The sequence below is a fragment of the Quercus suber genome, unplaced genomic scaffold, assembly GCF_002906115.3.
Source record: "Quercus suber isolate HL8 unplaced genomic scaffold, Cork oak 2.0 scaffold_115, whole genome shotgun sequence".
NCBI lineage: Eukaryota > Viridiplantae > Streptophyta > Magnoliopsida > Fagales > Fagaceae > Quercus > Quercus suber.
The window spans coordinates 1,259,868-1,277,682 of NW_027069580.1; the positions used below are offsets into that span (position 1 = coordinate 1,259,868).

A 17,815-nucleotide genomic window follows, 5' to 3' on the forward strand; every position below is an offset into this window, starting at 1 on the left:
TTTCAGAGGAGAGATGCCAAAGATGATTGGAAGGCTTAAATCACTTAAAGGGCTCAAATTTTCTTATAGTAACCTTATAGGTTATATTCTATCATCATTTGAAAATTTGACTAATCTTGAATGGTTAGACCTCTCTTTCAACAAGCTCGGTGGGGAGATTCCTAGTCAATTGGCAGATCTAACGATGCTTGAAGTCTTAAAGCTATCACATTACCAACTCATAGGAGACATACCTTCAAGAAATCAATTCAATACATTCAGCAATGATTCGTACATCAAAAACTTGGGATTGTGTGGGTTTCCATTGTCAAGAACATGCAACAACCATGAGGCAAAGCAACCACCACCACTGGCCTTGCAACAAGATGAAAATTTAGAGCATGAAAATGGGTTTAATTGGCAAGCTGTATCCATAGGTTATGCATGTGGAACAATATTTGGAATTTTTATGGGATATTTTATGTTTGAAATTGGAAAACCAAAGTGGCTTGTGAGGATGGTCAAATTAGAGTAGCATATCATGCTTAAAAGATTGAAGAAGAATGTCCACAAACGTGGTGGAAGAAGATAACTATTTCTAAGTTATGTGATGTTCTTATTTTTTAGACTTTAGAATGAATCTCTATGCCTGAAAACATAAGGTTTTTATTATTATTAGCAACTATAAACTTTTTTTTTCCTGTCCTTTAAAAGATTATAATTTGTATCTTGGATATCTTATGAATTACCTACTTATTCAATTTCTTTGAGTGTAATTTAGATGCCATGGATTGAGTGTTGTTGTTGTTGTTGAATTATTGTTTTGAGTTTGATTATAGTAATTTGTTGTTGAATTATTGATCAGTACAGAACTTTGAAAAAAAAGTGTGGTTACCTAATTGTATTTACTTGAAAATTAACCTTTTTTTTTATTATAAAAAATATCAAATGAACTAGTTATTGGAATACCCAGTACAAAAGAAGGTAAAAATGTTTATGAGTAAAATAGTAATGATTTTATATCCTACATGAACAACATGTATTCTTGTAACTGCAAAGCCAATGACTCAATTTGAACAGGATATTATATGACAAATGGGGCTTGAATCCTTGTATGCCATTCACAAAGACATAATATGGCTATGATGATGGCCACTGTTCCTACTCTTCTACAAAATGGTGTATTTTGGTGTCTTGATGTAGTCACAGCTGTTGGTTTGTTCACATGGATCATCCCTTAATTGTATTTCTATTTGCTATGTAGGTTTATTATTTAGTTTTTAAAGGATAGGCTAACTTAGTCTGTTAGCCTGTGTTGAAGTGACATTGTTATGCTTGTATTTTCGGTGCTTACAAATTATTTCTCCATCTAGTGTAGTTCCCTTTAGGGCTCTGTGTACTCTGGTTTGTATTTAATAAAATTGATTGATTCATCAAAAAAATTTATTTATATCGTAACCATTGATTGGTTTAAAATATCAAGCATGTATAATGTTAATTTTGCATGTGAATATTAACCCTACTAATAATACTCAATAAATTACTTAATCAATTTAGACAATTCCATTTTTTGTTGTTGTTGATAATTTTAGAAAAATCTATGTTAGCTTGTGGGACTATACTACTTTGTGTGAATGTTTTTTTTATTTATGCATAAATGATTGTTCAATAAATGGCAATTAAAATTATTTTTATAAATGTTTAATAGGCTATGCTATGGTGGAATAGCTTTAGTCCTAGTAATTATCATAGATTGAGGCCTTTAGACCTTAGTGCTTGCCTGCCTAGAGATTTCCTTCCGCTTTCTTAAGGAGAAAAACAAGTGAGGATTCCAATGGATACAACAAATGAATCTGACTTAGCCTTGGGCAGGCCAAATATGCATTTTATCTTAACCTTTGTAAAGATGGATTTCATTTGGGTTCAACTTCAATGGAACATGACTGTGTAAATGATGACTCCAAATTCAATTTCTTTCCACCATCAAAGAAAAAAAAGGACATTTTGATTGAACTTTGAAGAAATATGTCTCCATCAAAGAATTACATTGAGATTGTTTTCTCCTTTATTGTTTCCATCTAGTTTCTTTATTATTTGATGCCTTTTGTCAATACTCTCTCTCTCTCTCTCTCTCTCTCTCTCTAAATTAAGAGGCTCATCCATAGTTGGTTTATTAATATAGACTTTTCCATTACTCAAGAATTTATTTTGTGTTAATTTTTTTTTAGTAAACAGTAATACTTTCTAAAACACACGTGAAAATAGTAATAATAGTGTGTTAAACCAGGTTTATAATATATTACATAACCAGAGTACAACTACAAAAGGGTCTAACCTTTGTAGTTGTAAACTGGGATTATAGTTGGTGTTGGAGTTAGTATTACGCCCAAAATTTCCTCCACCTTGTATGAGAGGTCAGTCTAGTTTTCATTATTGGACAGTAGATTTTTATATGTATGTTTATTGATCTGATTGGTTTACTTGAGATGCATATTTTCTGCTTACCTTATCAAGCATGTGTACTTATTGTAATCAAGAATAATCTTGCAACAGTTAATTTCCTTGTTATAATCATTCTTTTTTAATCAAATGGTTTCTTATTTTTGAAATTGATGTGTACCAAACACATAAAATCTTGACAAATGTGTATCATTTTGACTTTTAAAAGCTACATCACATTTGTTTGGCTGTGTACAAGATTGTTGAGATGAGAATCATGAATGATTTGCACTGTTGCATTGTTGTTGGGCTTTTTTGTATGTGTGTTTAAAAAGGTCAAGATGTTAAAAGGATCACATTCAAACTTATTTCAGCTAGATTTAAAAAAAAAAAAAATTAGGGTCAAGGTGTTCAAATTTCTATGGAATAATTACACTTTACCCACCTGTGGTTTGCCTCTAATTCGATGTGCCTACCCGTGATTTCAATTTTGACACTTTGCCCACCTGTGATTCTCACTGTTATTGTGCCGTAACCCACCTCTCTACTTTCCGTTACTCTAACACAGAAAATGTAAAAAACAAAACCCCAAACGGATCAAAACACTCTTACTCAAATCTTGAACATGAAGAACATGAAGAACATACCTAAATTTTGAAACTTGAGTTGGCTCACTAAACCTAGAACATGAAGATTAACCAAAAACTAAACCCAGATTTTTCTGTTTTTCATGTTCAAACTAATTGTATTCAAATTGAACCCATAATCATGTTGTAGGTTTAGTGAGTTTGAAGAAAAGTAGAAGAACATACCCAAAAACTAAACTCACAATCAGCTACCTTTCCAATAACCGGCCCATCCTAAAGAACATGAGTATGTGCCACAAGACTAATATCCTAGTAGAAACACTATGCAGACAAGACTAACCTTAGATAACACTAACACAAAACCCTTGAGCTCGCGATCCTCAATCGACTCTGCCAAAATAGATTCCTCTGATCGTAAGCGAAAGAAAACCTCATTGTCGAGAGACAAGGACAAAGACAAGCACAAGCAAAAGAAGAAGACGAGAATGTCGTCATCGAAAACGATAACGATGACCAATCAGGTTAGAGCATCGCACATACTGATCAAACACCAAGGCTCTCGAAGAAAGGCTTCGTGGAAAGATCTAGAAGGCCGTGTTATCATGAACACCACCAAAGATAGTGCCGTGTCTCAACTCAAATCCATCCGCAACGACATCATTTCAGGCAAAGCCAAGTTCGACGACCTCGCCACTCGCTTGTCCAATTGTAGCTCCGCCAAGTGCGACGGCAATCTTGGTTAGTTTTTACTTTTATTTTTAGATCTTGAATGTTATTGTTGAAAGCAATTGAAGAGGATGTGTTTGTTTGGTTTTGAATTATATTGTTGTTGTTTATGTTAAGGTTTAGATGAATGAGGTTATGTTTGGTGGGAGAGAAAATCAAAACAATTTTCACTTGTGCTAATTACAATAAGTTAAAAGATAATTTCTTGAAATGCTTGCTCCTTCTCCTCTCTTTCTTTGTCCAACAACATCATTTTGGAGCTTTAAGAAAAAACTCCTTCTGCAACTGAAAAAAAGATCTGGGTTTAGTTTTTGGGTATGTTCTTCTACTTTTATTTAGATTCACTAAACCCAGAACATGATTGTGGGTTTAGTTTGGGTACAATTAGTTTGAACATGAAAAACAGAAAAATCTGGGTTTAGTTTTTGGTTAATCTTCATGTTCTGGGTTTATAGAGTCAACTCAAGTTTCAAAATTTAGCTATGTTCTTCATGTTCAAGATTTGAGTGATAGTATTTTGATCGGTTTGGGGTTTTGTTTTTTATATTTTCTGTGCTAGAGTAACAGAAAATAGAGAGGTGGGTTACGGCACAGTAACGGTAAGAATCACAGGTGGGCAAAGTGTCAAAATTAAAACCACGGGTAGGTACATCGAATTAGAGGCAAACCACAGGTGGGTAAAGTGTAATTATCCAAATTTCTATTGTAGGGAGTCCCAAAAAAAAAAAAAAATTCTAAAAACAACATTAAGTTCCTAAAAACTTCTATCTCTAAAAACAAAATAAATAAAAATGAAAATAAAAAAAAGTTCCTTAAAATTTCATCCATATTAGCAAGATAGCAACTTTGATTTTTTTTTTTTTTTTTTTTTTCGCTTTGATTAAAAACATATTCAGTCCAAGGGGTTAAAATGAACCCCTTGAGTTGGTAATATATATATATATATATATATATGTATATAATATGAGGTACAAAGCACATTTTTCACTCATTGCTTTACGCATGCTAGTTTGAAATACACTTCTTTTACTTTCTTCTTTGTACTTGTTTGGAATCTTTCTCTTGGTATGAGCTAGGTTTGAAACTCCGCCTTTTGGTCTACCTCCTAAATAATGCTAAAAACACAAAAAGTGCACAACTTTTCCCAATCCTCACCAAACCTTTTCCCAATCGGTCATTCGTTACACTCTTATTTCCTAACTTTGACTCCAATGTGTGGTTAAATCATCTCACTAGGAAAGACAATCTAGCCATATCGAGAGAACTGGAAGCTCTCAATTAAACAACCTAAGGGAGGTCCTTTCTTGGCTTAGGTGTGAAGATACTTGTGACATTGGTAGAGTGGGTCTCTTGAGAAGAAGAGACATTGGACCCTGATCTTTTGCTAAGGTAGAATTGGATTTTTTTTTTTTTTTTTTTTTTGACTNAGAGATAGCTTGGAATATCCTACCAACGAAACAAGTGTTCATCTCTTTACCTATTGTCGATTACTCGATCTATTAGCACAAATTGTATGGCCTATGATTTAGCGGACAGTGGCCACTTATGATATCATCTCTTAATATTCAAAGCTCAAGTTAGTGAGTTAAAATTATGTTGAATACATACAAAGCTATTCTATCCAACAAGCAGTGGAATCACAAAACATGTTATGCATTGATTTGAATAGCTAATGATATGAGCCAAGGGTTGGAGCCTTTAGATCCAACATTGTTAGTTGAAAACATCAACTTTTATTATAACAACGTACAATAGGATGGCATAAGAAACCGCATTGGTGAGAAAGACAAGGCAACTAGACAAGAGTGTTTCTCACTTATTACTTTATCTTCTACCAATAACAACTTTTCACCTTGTTGTTATGAAATATTTTCTCACAATAATTTGTATTTGTGCTCCATTATTTTGACATGATATAAGAAAACGTAAGTTAACTGTTGTTTTCAGTTATGAAACACACTAAGGTTGTGTTTGACATTGATTTAAAAAGTTAGTTTTTTTTATTATTTAGTTTATTTTTGTTATTATTCATCTTATTTTTGTTACTATTTATGGGCTGTATTGCACTTTTTGGTATTATTTATGGAACTCACTGTACTATTTTAGCTACTTTTTAGCTTTATCTACAGTATTTTCAACAAAAAGTTTTCAGTTTCAACTAAATAATTTTACCCTTTTTTACCATGGGAAGAAAGAAAGATGATGAAAAAAGAGGCATGTTGTAAGGGAAGCTAATTTTTGGCTCATAACTTATCTAATTGAGCCACCTGTATTTTTTTTTTTTTTTAAGGGAAAGCTATTCATCTCCTTGGTGTTCCCCTCTATTTGCCAAAAGGGTGATGGAGATGGGATCAGTAAATTGAGTGGGAGTGTAAGTTTTCTTTAATATATTAATTTTCAATAACAAACCATGGTAGTGTCCGTTTGGCAATGATTATTTTCGTCAACTTATTTTACTATTCAGCTTATTTTTGTTACTATTTATAGGTCCTATTGTACTCTTTGGTATTATTCATGGGTCTCATTATACTATTTTAGCTAACTTTTACTTTTATCTATAGTATTTTTAGCAAAAAGTTTTCAATTTTAACAAAATAAATGGATCCCAAATAGGCCCTAAATATAATAGGAAGTTTAAGGTAATAGCATAGATTCTATATGTAGACAACAATTTTAGTAAGTAACAGCTGAGCTTTGAGCTTTTAAGAGATGGGATTAACCTTTGCATCTCCTTAAATCTTCTTGCCGTAGAAATTGAGCTAGATGCCCGGTTGATTTTTGACTCAGCAAAACAAATGAGCCTTCCAATGCAGATGATTCAATTTTAGCACTGTAAGGACGGTTTGAAGCAAATCCCTTTAGTAAAAAATCAACACCGTTATAGGAAAGTGAACAAATGTGCCGATACCCTTGTGAGGCGTGCGGCCAATCTTAATAAGGATTTTGTTTTGTTTTTGGAACCTCTTATTTATTAATACTGTATTTTGTAAGGCCTCAATTAACATGCCAAAATATTGATTTAAGTCCTAAAAAATGAAAACCACACTTTTAAAATGTACGAAAAGGAGGAATTACATTGATTTAATCATTCTAATGATCCAAGAGTTCAAAATCCCAAGCTTGCCATTTTTTTGCTAAGTTTGAATTTTTGATCCAACCGTCCAATCAAAATAAATATTTATCCATTTTAAAGATAATGAAATTCCCTTCAAAAGGATAGCACAAGGGCCTATGATTTAGAATTTAATTAGATTTAAACTTTTCAATTTTTATACTCAATAATTTATTTGTCACAAAAATTAAAAAAAAATTAGATGATGGATACTTGGTGCAAAATTGGATTTTAATTAAAATTGGATTTTAATTGAAATCCAATTTAGAATCTAATTGGATTTAGATTCTTTGATTTTTACACTTAATAATTTATTTTACACAATATTAAAAATTAAATAAAATACATTAAGCATAAAACGGTCTTACTCGTGCTAATGCACTCTAGCTAAACAATTAATGTGTTTATTTACAAGCCTTTGAGCACAAGTGTTTTTGGACCTCAATTTGGACCTCAACAGAGGAGGATAGCCCATCCGTTGTCTTTGGGTTTGGATGAGGGAGGCCTATTACTTGTCGCACCTTATTGATTTAAGCTACTTTGAACATTTGATTTTACTTCTTTATTTGTTGTCGTAATTTGATTTTTTTTTTTTCGTTTAATATATGATGTGATCTGATAAGAGAGTTGATTATTGTAGAATAATATTTGAATATTTTCTTTGTGCATGTCGTACTTAGTTCAAAGTTCAACTAAGACAATCAAGTATTGGCTTGCTGTTTCTCAAAAAAAAAAAAGAAAAAAAAAAGAAAAAGAAAAAAGTATTGGCTTGCATGCATTTTTAGCGTTTGTATCATTGCATGTACCAGCACTTGGTTTCAGCACGTAAGCAAACTATATTTAGTGTGTGAAAAACTGTCTACTATTTTCTTTGAATTTTATTTTCTCACCTATCTGCTAATACCAACAGGAAATTATTATTATTATTATTATTTTAAATTTTTTTTTAAAAGCAAAAGGGAATAAGGAAAATTGAATGACTTTGCAACTAATAGTCTAATATACTTAAGTCTAGTTAAAATAACTTTTGAACAAGCTTACCGGTATCACTCTATAGTCTAAATAAGAGTCATAAAGATCCTATGGTACAATTAGTTAAGTCGTTCATCTTGTCTTTCTAAAAAAAAAAATGTTCATCTTGTAATACATACATACGTATCTCTCTCTCTCTCTCATCCTCTTCTCCTCTCTTTTATTTATGTTTCGAAATGGCATGGCATGGCATGGCCTAAGATAAAGCAAAGGTCAAATATAGGAACAATTACATCATAATAATAAGATATTAACACGATTAATCTATAATAAATTTGAAAAGACCATAAAAAAAATGTTGTAAGAAACACTCATTCAAAAAATGACAAAAAAATGAAATAATAAAAATGAAATACTGTGAAATTAGTGTTAATTACTAACGTCATATTAAGCAAAGGTCAAGTTAGGAACAAATACATCAGAATTGATATTAAGATGATTAATCTAATAATTTGAAAAAATCAATAAAAAAATGTTGCATGTAAATCATTCAGAAAATGACCCAAAGAATGAAATAGCACTAATAAAGAAATGATAAAAATGAAATACTGTAAAATTAGTGTTTTTTACTTTCTATTAAAAAAAAAGTTAATCTAGATTGGAAGCTCCATCTCTTGCCCAACGTTGTCTTAGATGTTGCTCTTCTAGATATTCTCCTTCTTTGAAATGCAACAAATGACATAATTATCCTGCAATAACAACAACAATAAAACCATTTAGGGAGACGTTTAACCCATATTGAAAATTTTGCATCGTGTATTTTTTTTTTTTTTTTAATTATTAAACATGAAAATTAGGAAATCAGCAAAAAATCCATGGCTGTTTATTCCATAATAAATAAAATCAAATACCTTTGGACAATATACAACATTAAGCAATTCAGCATCATTAAGAAAAATAAAAAAAAGTGGGTCACCATAATTGTAGCCAAATAAAATGGGAGAGAATAAGCATTTAAAGTCGGACTCGATCATAGAATCAATTATGCATAGAACTTATGTATCAACACCCATTTCATAGAATATGTTAAAGTTCACCCTCATATATTCTCAGATGCATGCTTTGCTAGACATTCTAATCAGATACATGCATCAAAAGAAGTCATGAATGTTCTCTCACACACACTTGCGCATCCATAAATCTCACCCAATTACTTAATTTGAGCAATATATATATATGCAACAAAATAAAGCAAGCATCATTAAAAGAACCAAAACTGAGTCACCATTATATAGCAACCAAACGATATTTCAAAGAAACTCAAGAAACAGAGCAATATGGATTATAAATATATAATATCAAGAAGAAGAAAAAAAAAAATGTTGTAAGAAACACTCATTCAAAAAATGACAAAAAAATGAAATAATAAAAATGAAATACTGTGAAATTAGTGTTAATTACTAACGTCATATTAAGCAAAGGTCAAGTTAGGAACAAATACATCAGAATTGATATTAAGATGATTAATCTAATAATTTGAAAAAATCAATAAAAAAATGTTGCATGTAAATCATTCAGAAAATGACCCAAAGAATGAAATAGCACTAATAAAGAAATGATAAAAATGAAATACTGTAAAATTAGTGTTTTTTACTTTCTATTAAAAAAAAAGTTAATCTAGATTGGAAGCTCCATCTCTTGCCCAACGTTGTCTTAGATGTTGCTCTTCTAGATATTCTCCTTCTTTGAAATGCAACAAATGACATAATTATCCTGCAATAACAACAACAATAAAACCATTTAGGGAGACGTTTAACCCATATTGAAAATTTTGCATCGTGTATTTTTTTTTTTTTTTTAATTATTAAACATGAAAATTAGGAAATCAGCAAAAAATCCATGGCTGTTTATTCCATAATAAATAAAATCAAATACCTTTGGACAATATACAACATTAAGCAATTCAGCATCATTAAGAAAAATAAAAAAAAGTGGGTCACCATAATTGTAGCCAAATAAAATGGGAGAGAATAAGCATTTAAAGTCGGACTCGATCATAGAATCAATTATGCATAGAACTTATGTATCAACACCCATTTCATAGAATATGTTAAAGTTCACCCTCATATATTCTCAGATGCATGCTTTGCTAGACATTCTAATCAGATACATGCATCAAAAGAAGTCATGAATGTTCTCTCACACACACTTGCGCATCCATAAATCTCACCCAATTACTTAATTTGAGCAATATATATATATGCAACAAAATAAAGCAAGCATCATTAAAAGAACCAAAACTGAGTCACCATTATATAGCAACCAAACGATATTTCAAAGAAACTCAAGAAACAGAGCAATATGGATTATAAATATATAATATCAAGAAGAAGAAGAAGAAAAACTTACATGATTAGTCGTGTTTGCAAACTTCCCGTCAAGTCGGTATTCATTCATGGTCCACCTTCCCGTGCCATTGAAGCCATTCTTAGCGACAAAACTGAAACTTCGCTTAGACCCATAGTGTATTGTTTTGCTCTCATCGTAAAGCTCTTCGTCTTTTTGACTTCTCCAGGTTGCAGAATGTGTAGATCTCTCAATGTGCTTATTTTTCTTCTTCAGTTTGGTGTAAAAATAGAGACGGTCCATATGGGTTTCCTGAAAAATCTTCATCCACGCGCTAGGATCCCCAAAAACATCACAGTCGACGATAACATTCATCGAGTCCTCGAAGATTGGGTTCCCTTGGACCTTGTTGAGAAGATAGTAGAGAACAATTTCTTGGTCCTTGGGTCTAAACTTGACACCAGGTGGCAACTCCATATGTAGCTTCTGCACCAGTACTGATCTGATGATGAATCTTGTTGTTGTGTCGACAATAAGTGCTCAAAAGATCACTGGAGTTGAAACTAACCGAGAATCTTCAAAGGGTTTGAAGATGATGAATGGAGTTTGCGTAAAAGAAAATTTCTTCAAGTGGGTTTGAAGTGAAGAGCACGCAATGTCGAATGTTTTTATAGCAACAGAGAAGAGAAGAGAAGAGAAGAAATAATAATGGTTGCAGAAAGGAAAGCTTAGGGTCTGAGTTATTAATGGAGGTTTAGGGTTAAGGAAGGTTATATTTATTTATTTATATATAAAAAGAGACAGATAGAGAGGTATGGTATGTGATGTGGGGCAAAATGGTAATTAGATATAATAACCCTCCAACGGTCAGAACTCAGAACAGCTGTGGAAAGTTAACCAATGTAATTTGTTTTGTCTTTTTTCGAATTGGGTATAATTAATTTTCTTTCCTAATGGCGGCGGCATTTCCACGTGTCCTATGCAGAGTGGCTAGAATTTTATTTATTACACACCAAGTCAGTTGCAGTTGTACACGTGATGAGGGACTGTGGGAGTTTAAGAGACCAACGGAGTGGAAGTTGAGGGACTCGGGGTTAAGTGGTTATGGTTGAAGAAACTTTGTTCAGGCATTTTCTCAAACGTGTTGGAGGCATCAATGTTAAGGGAGGCTAGCATTGATGTTAAACAATATATGGTTTCCACTCCCACGTCCACCGACGATCCGAGGGAGGTGAGGGCTACGACGCCGATGATGCTCGGCTGACGTTTGTTTGGGGCACGAACATAAGCGTCGAGGATGTGATTTATCGGTTTTTGAAGCATTTCCGGAAAGAATGAGATTGCGATCAAAAGAGTCATTGAAATCGAAGGCGAGTCGCTCGATGTCAATTCACGCGACGTGTTTGGTTATGATCCTGACTTGTACACCAAGATGCTCAGGTACCCACTTGAAGTGCTGGGGATTTTCGACATTGTTTTGATGAATTGTGGGACGAATTAGCCCCTTGTTTGAAAAGCACATTCAAACTCGGATTTTCAATCTCAAGAGCTCCACTTCAATGAGAAATCTTAACCCATCTGGTTAGTTTCTCTTTTTGCTTCTTATACAGTATTTTAAACCCATATTTGACTTTTGGGATATTTGTACTGATTTGGGTTGTGTTTTGAGTAGATGTTGAGAGGATGGTATCTCTAAAGGGTATGATTATTTGAAGTAGCTCGATAATTCCCGAGATTAGAGAAGCAATATTTAAATGTCTTGTGTGTGGTTACTACTCAGATCCTGTTGTTATAAATAGAGGTAATTTCATTTGGGGTGTTGTGATGATTATTGGTTTAATTTGTGTCATATTAATTGTTTTTGTTGAAATGAATGTATTTAGTAGTTGTTGACTAGTGAGTTTTGTCAGGGCAAATAACTGAACCCAAGATATGCTTGAAGGAAGAGTGTCAAGCTAGGGACTCCATGACACTGGTTCACAACCGATGCAGGTAATTCATAACTTGTAGACTGTAAGAATATTGTAATAAACTCTTGCTGCTAACAAGTTTTCACTGGTTTTATCTTCTATTGATGTCTGTAGTTCATAGAAGATTCTTTATCAACAAGTTATTTTTATGTATTTTAATTTTTGTTGGGAAGGGATATTTGATGTTCATTGAAGACTCCATTTTTATTGTTGCTTGCTATCAATATAGCTAGATATGAAAGGAAAATGTACAGAATCTGATATTATTTGAGGTTTTTAATTAGTCTGTCCATCTCTTGGGAATTCAGGTCAAAATATTTGTTGTGAAACAAACGCACCTTTGTACTTGCTGTCCTCTACATCTGTTTTTGCNGCAATATTTAAATGTCTTGTGTGTGGTTACTACTCAGATCCTGTTGTTATAAATAGAGGTAATTTCATTTGGGGTGTTGTGATGATTATTGGTTTAATTTTGTCATTTAATTGTTTTTTTGAAATGAATGTATTTAGTAGTTGTTGACTAGTGAGTTTTGTCAGGGCAAATAACTGAACCAAGATATGCTTGAAGGAAGAGTAAAAAAGGCATTTATAAGTTACTCTTCTCCATCACAAAATGTATTGTTGGATGGGAGAAGCTTGGTAAGAGTATGATTTTATTTTCTATATTTTCACTCAAAAAAAGAATATTATTTTATTTTAATTTGAACTGTCTTTCCCATGCATTAAATACTAGAACTCGATCTAACATCCTGTACACTCTCACCTTCTCTGCAGGTAGTTGTTTTGGTTTATAATCCCTTAGGATTTGAGGAAGTAATATGAATTCTTGTGAGTGCTTCAATTCTTAGTCTTCCTTGTGTAATTGATTTTTTTTTTTTTTTTTTACTTAATATATTTTTTGTCAATGCTTCATACCCAGCACTTATTCTATACCATGTTCCAAAATAATTTTATTATCATATTGTTTAGATTTTGCTTTATCATTTGTTTATCTAAGTGTAATTATATACATGCAAGTCGCTTTTCTTTCAACTTAGTGATTGTTTATTCATTTTGATTTCTGAACCTTACTAATCTTGGTCCATGCCATTTAGAGCACCCTAAATAGTTAATAGCATTGCTTTTAATAAGTTTGCATGTGGCATAATCACCCAAAATGATGCCACCTAAGGATTTTGTTGGCTATCTCTAAAGGGGTTATAACTTATAATCAAGTACAATAAGATAAGCACACCAGCAATAATCCTCTTTGTGGAAAACTGGACAATAAAATCGTTCCATTTTTTTTAACTGGCTTTTAGTGGCAGACATACACTATTTGGTTTGAGAGTAATCACAAATCAGGCATTACCACAACACACAATGATTTCACATAAAGATATACAAAATGGTACACTGCATTAAAGAATTGAAATATTACGGCAGAGAACAACCTACGGTGCTCTAAATGAAATGATTTGATATTTGCATAAAAATTAAGAAATGTCACATTGAAGTATAAAATGCAGTGTTATAAAAAACGTGTGACATCAACAGCAAGAAGAGAAACTACAAATGTGCAGAGATTTATGATTTTATTTTGGATAAATAATACACATAGATATGCCAATAAGGTGAGACCAAGGGAGTCCATACCCTATGATATATCCACAAAATTCCAAACAGTCTATTGAAGCACTTTAGAATCATGCAAGTTATGCAGTCCACAAGAAATGGCAGAACAGACATTATGATTTAGCAGCGAAGGTTACATAATGAAAATAACACTGCAGTAGCAGTAAACCATGAATTAACCTACCTGATGTTCCCCAAGTTGTAGCCTGTTCAATAAACAATCAGTCAACTATAGAGAGTTTGTATGGTGCTCACTACTCTACCTGCATGTGATTGTTCATTTTAGTGAACTAGACTTCATTTTCGCACACTTTCACTCTTTGTTTACTCACATATTCGTCGTTACATTTCGTCTCGTCTCTCTGCTTCATAATCTGGAAAATCTCGCAGGATTCTGGAAAATCTCGCCGGAACTGGGAAAAAACTCACCGGAATCTGGAAATTTTGGCTGGAAATTCATAAACATCGGTCGGATCGGATTTTTCGGGTTTTGAGGGTGGAAAACCGAGACCGACCCGCCGGAGTCGGTTTTTGGAACAAATGACCCGCCACCGACCGGTGACTTGATCGGGTTTGCCGGTTTCGGATCGATTTCCGGTCGGATCCTCCGGGTGGGTCGGGTCTCGGATGGGTCTGGACAGGCCTAAGGAGTATAAACTTTTTGTGGAGGGGATTGCCTTGGGTTGACCCTGTCTTTAAAAATGTTTTTTTTTTTACTCCGTATGGAGGAGTGAAATTCAAATAATGGTTCTCTACGTAAAAGAAAAAATACAATAACAATGTAAGGCTCTTAGCACACAAATTCGATTTTTCATAAAAAAAATTTCCTTTAAATCAAAATTTTTTATTTTTATATTGATAATTTCGAAATTCCTTAGAGTTTTGGTTTTGAATAGGACTGCAGGACTGAATTATATTATATAAAAAAAAATTATATATCGAATTATTTAAAATAAATAATCAACTAGATAATTGTTTGATTTAAGAGCTTTGTAATTTTAGTGGTACTTTTTTCAGTGGTCAAATCCCTATTATTTTAATGGCCAAAAAAAAAAAAAGGATCGTCAACATTTAGGGATATTTTTGGTTTGGTCCAGTCAAGAGTAAGAGCATTTTTTGAACCAAGTGAGTTCGGTTGGTTTTGCATATTGACACCCAATGCCTACCAAAAGGTAGGACCCCGCGTCGAACCAGTCTGAGACGGGGTTCTTGATTTGGGCCTTTTTTTGGGACCTAAATGATAGAACGGGTTATCAAAAAAGAAGAAGAAAGAAAGATAGAACGGGTATTTTTGTTTCAATCTCTTTTTCTATGGGCGTAAATGGTAAATGCAAAATTAAAACCTACTAAAAAATCTTCTTCTTTTTTAACCCATTAAAATGGGCCTATAGAATAAATCTCCACAAATTTTGAACCTAGAAGGCATAAAAAAAAGTCTATTACAACTCACAAATTTATTACAATAAATTCATAATCACATTAATTTCACAAATTTTACTTGGAATTGGCTGGGGTTTAGACAATTGTTTGCAACTTAAAATTCACAATAATGACCGGGTTTTTGCCAAGATTTTTGTAGTTCAATTTACTAGCGGCTCTACATGCAAGCTAGGGTAGTCACAAGACCACCTGACTTGCAAAAAATGGCATATATACCCTTGCCAAAAAATATATATATATATATGTTAAACTAACTTATTGTGACCACTATAATAAAAGTGAATACCCTAATTTGAGAATTACAAAAAGTTGAGTTCAACAAAAAAAAAAAAAAGAATAATGCTACATTCACAATAATTTTATAGCAAATCCAATGTGATAAGCTGTTATTGATTATAATTTGAGTTCAATACTAATATTATTTTTTTACCTACCAATAACAGCTTTTTGCATAAAATTTATTGTAAAAATATTATGGACGTAATATTATTCTAAAATTAATTATGTCTCCGAACATTTTAATCCCTTTTATAAAATTTTAAAAAAAAATTTTAATAGCAACAATAAATAATAGCCCAAATTGAAATAACAACAATAAATATTAGCCTAAATTGAAATAATAACAAACATAAACCAAACAAAATAAGATAAAACCAAACAACAACAAGTGATCTAATTATTCAACAAAAAACCTATTATAAAACAAAAAGATAAAAATCGCTAAACATTCAAATTTGTAGTTCGTTCAACCTATTCAATAAAAATAATCTCTAATTTCATTGTTCCTTAAAAAATGGTACAAAAAAAATATTGTAGTTGTTAGTTCTCCTTGATGATTATAGTAATTATATTCTTTTTAGTTTTGAAGTCACAACAATTTTACTCTCCTTAGTAACTTGACTCACAATTGTAGCAAATGTTCAAGTTATCACTTTATTAAATTTTTTACAATTTAAATTTCTTAGTGACCACCTTAAAAAAAATATATTCTTAGAGCTGTTACTAATTCAATTTATACCGTTTGTTTCAACCGGAGAAATCATAGATTCAAATCCACAGAAATAAAAAAATAAAAAGATTAATAAATAAATCTATGATAAATGGGTCGACTTAGTTGAGAGAAAAGGGGAGTTAGCCATAAAGAGATAAGAGATAAAGAATAAAAAGATTAATAATAAATAAATAAATAAAAGAACAGTATGAAGATTTGGCTGTGTTTGGGCATCACCTTTGAAACACAGGGAGTCAGATATCCGGAATTTATGGCATTGATTTGGTACATAGTCTTCGTGCAGCACTTTGGAGATGAACTATTAGAACTAATCTTTACCATTGTATGGAGTATGTGGCATAATAGAAATGCCACTAGACATGGTACCTCGCACTATCCTGCAACAACGATTGTGCAGAAAGCTAGAACAATGCTTGACAAGTTTCAGATTGCCAACCATACAATCAAACAACCCCCAGGCAGTGTTGGATGACCATTGGTCGTTACCACCGGCGCCAAGTTATAAAGTTAATGTAGTGGGGCGGTTTTTACCCAAGCTAAGGGGCTGATGTTTGCGTGGTGATTACGTACCATGGAGGGAGAGTTACAGCAGCTATGAGTAAGAAGATTAATCAACCACAAAGACCTTTAGACATTGAAGTGAATACTATGGAGGAAGGTGTTATTTTTGCTTAGAAGGTGGGTATACGATATGTAATATTTGAATGTGATTCTAAGATTATTTAAGATTGCCTTATGGGGTCCTGTACCTCCTCTATTGCCATGTCCAATATTTTTTCCAAGATAAAAAATTTCAAGACAATTCAAGTCTTCCACATGAAGCGACAAGAGGGAATAGGTCAAGACTCAGCATACATCTTGGCAAAATATGCCAAAAACGTAAGTGTTTGATTGCATTGGCTTTGACTCAAAATGTACTAAATTTATCTTCTTTTTAATAAAGTTTTGGCTAAAATGGAAATTGCACTCTTCAAAAAATTCCCGACTCAATAAAAAATTTCAAGATTTTAGAACAATTCAAGTTAGGGGTGGCAAAATTGGACACGACCCACGAACCTGACACTACACAACACGAAATTAGCAGGTTATGAGTTAAGGTTTAACGGGTTCGTGTCATATTCGAGTTGATACAACTGACTCATTTTACCAACGCATTAGAGTTTTACCTATGCACCTGAAAGTACCCTTACACTAACAAACCCAAAAAAATCTTAGTATGTACTCTCTGACTAGACAAAACTTTGTTTTCTAATTCTCACCTGCACCAAATTTACTTCACCAAGGCATTAGAGTTTTGCCTATGTATATATGACTTTAATTGCAATTCTTTGGTAGACAAGAAGTACCTTTCTTGGTATACAAGGAATATAAGATAACAATACTTTTTTATATATAAAATATATAATTTTTCTTCCAAACTCATAAATCTCAATTTGGAAAAAGAAAAAGCAATTTGATAAGAAGGAAATGATCGTGCAACGGATGTATTACTCTTAATAAATTCATAAGTTCTAGTGCCTATTAGAAATTTCAGCAATCCAACCTTTACTTAATGTAATGAAGATAGGAACATTGAAAAGCAAACTATTTAAAACCGTAGGTATAGAACTCAAGATTG

At 32.4% G+C, this 17,815-nt stretch overlaps 1 long non-coding RNA gene and 1 other non-coding gene across 2 annotated transcripts; one reads left to right on the forward strand and one right to left on the reverse strand.

Annotated features, from left to right (window-relative positions):
- Nucleotides 1-9,423: 9,423 nt before the first annotated feature.
- LOC112004755 (uncharacterized) lies at nucleotides 9,424-10,908 on the reverse strand. The gene is made up of 2 exons (XR_010629785.1): nucleotides 10,225-10,908; nucleotides 9,424-9,588 (listed from the first exon to the last, which is right to left on the reverse strand). It is a non-coding gene; the product is annotated as an uncharacterized LOC112004755 (transcript).
- A 290-nt stretch (nucleotides 10,909-11,198) lies between these two features.
- Nucleotides 11,199-14,101, forward strand: LOC112004745 (uncharacterized). Its single transcript, XR_002882139.2, has 4 exons — nucleotides 11,199-11,742; nucleotides 11,834-11,962; nucleotides 12,072-12,153; nucleotides 12,906-14,101. It is a non-coding gene; the product is annotated as an uncharacterized LOC112004745 (long non-coding RNA).
- Nucleotides 14,102-17,815: the final 3,714 nt, after the last annotated feature.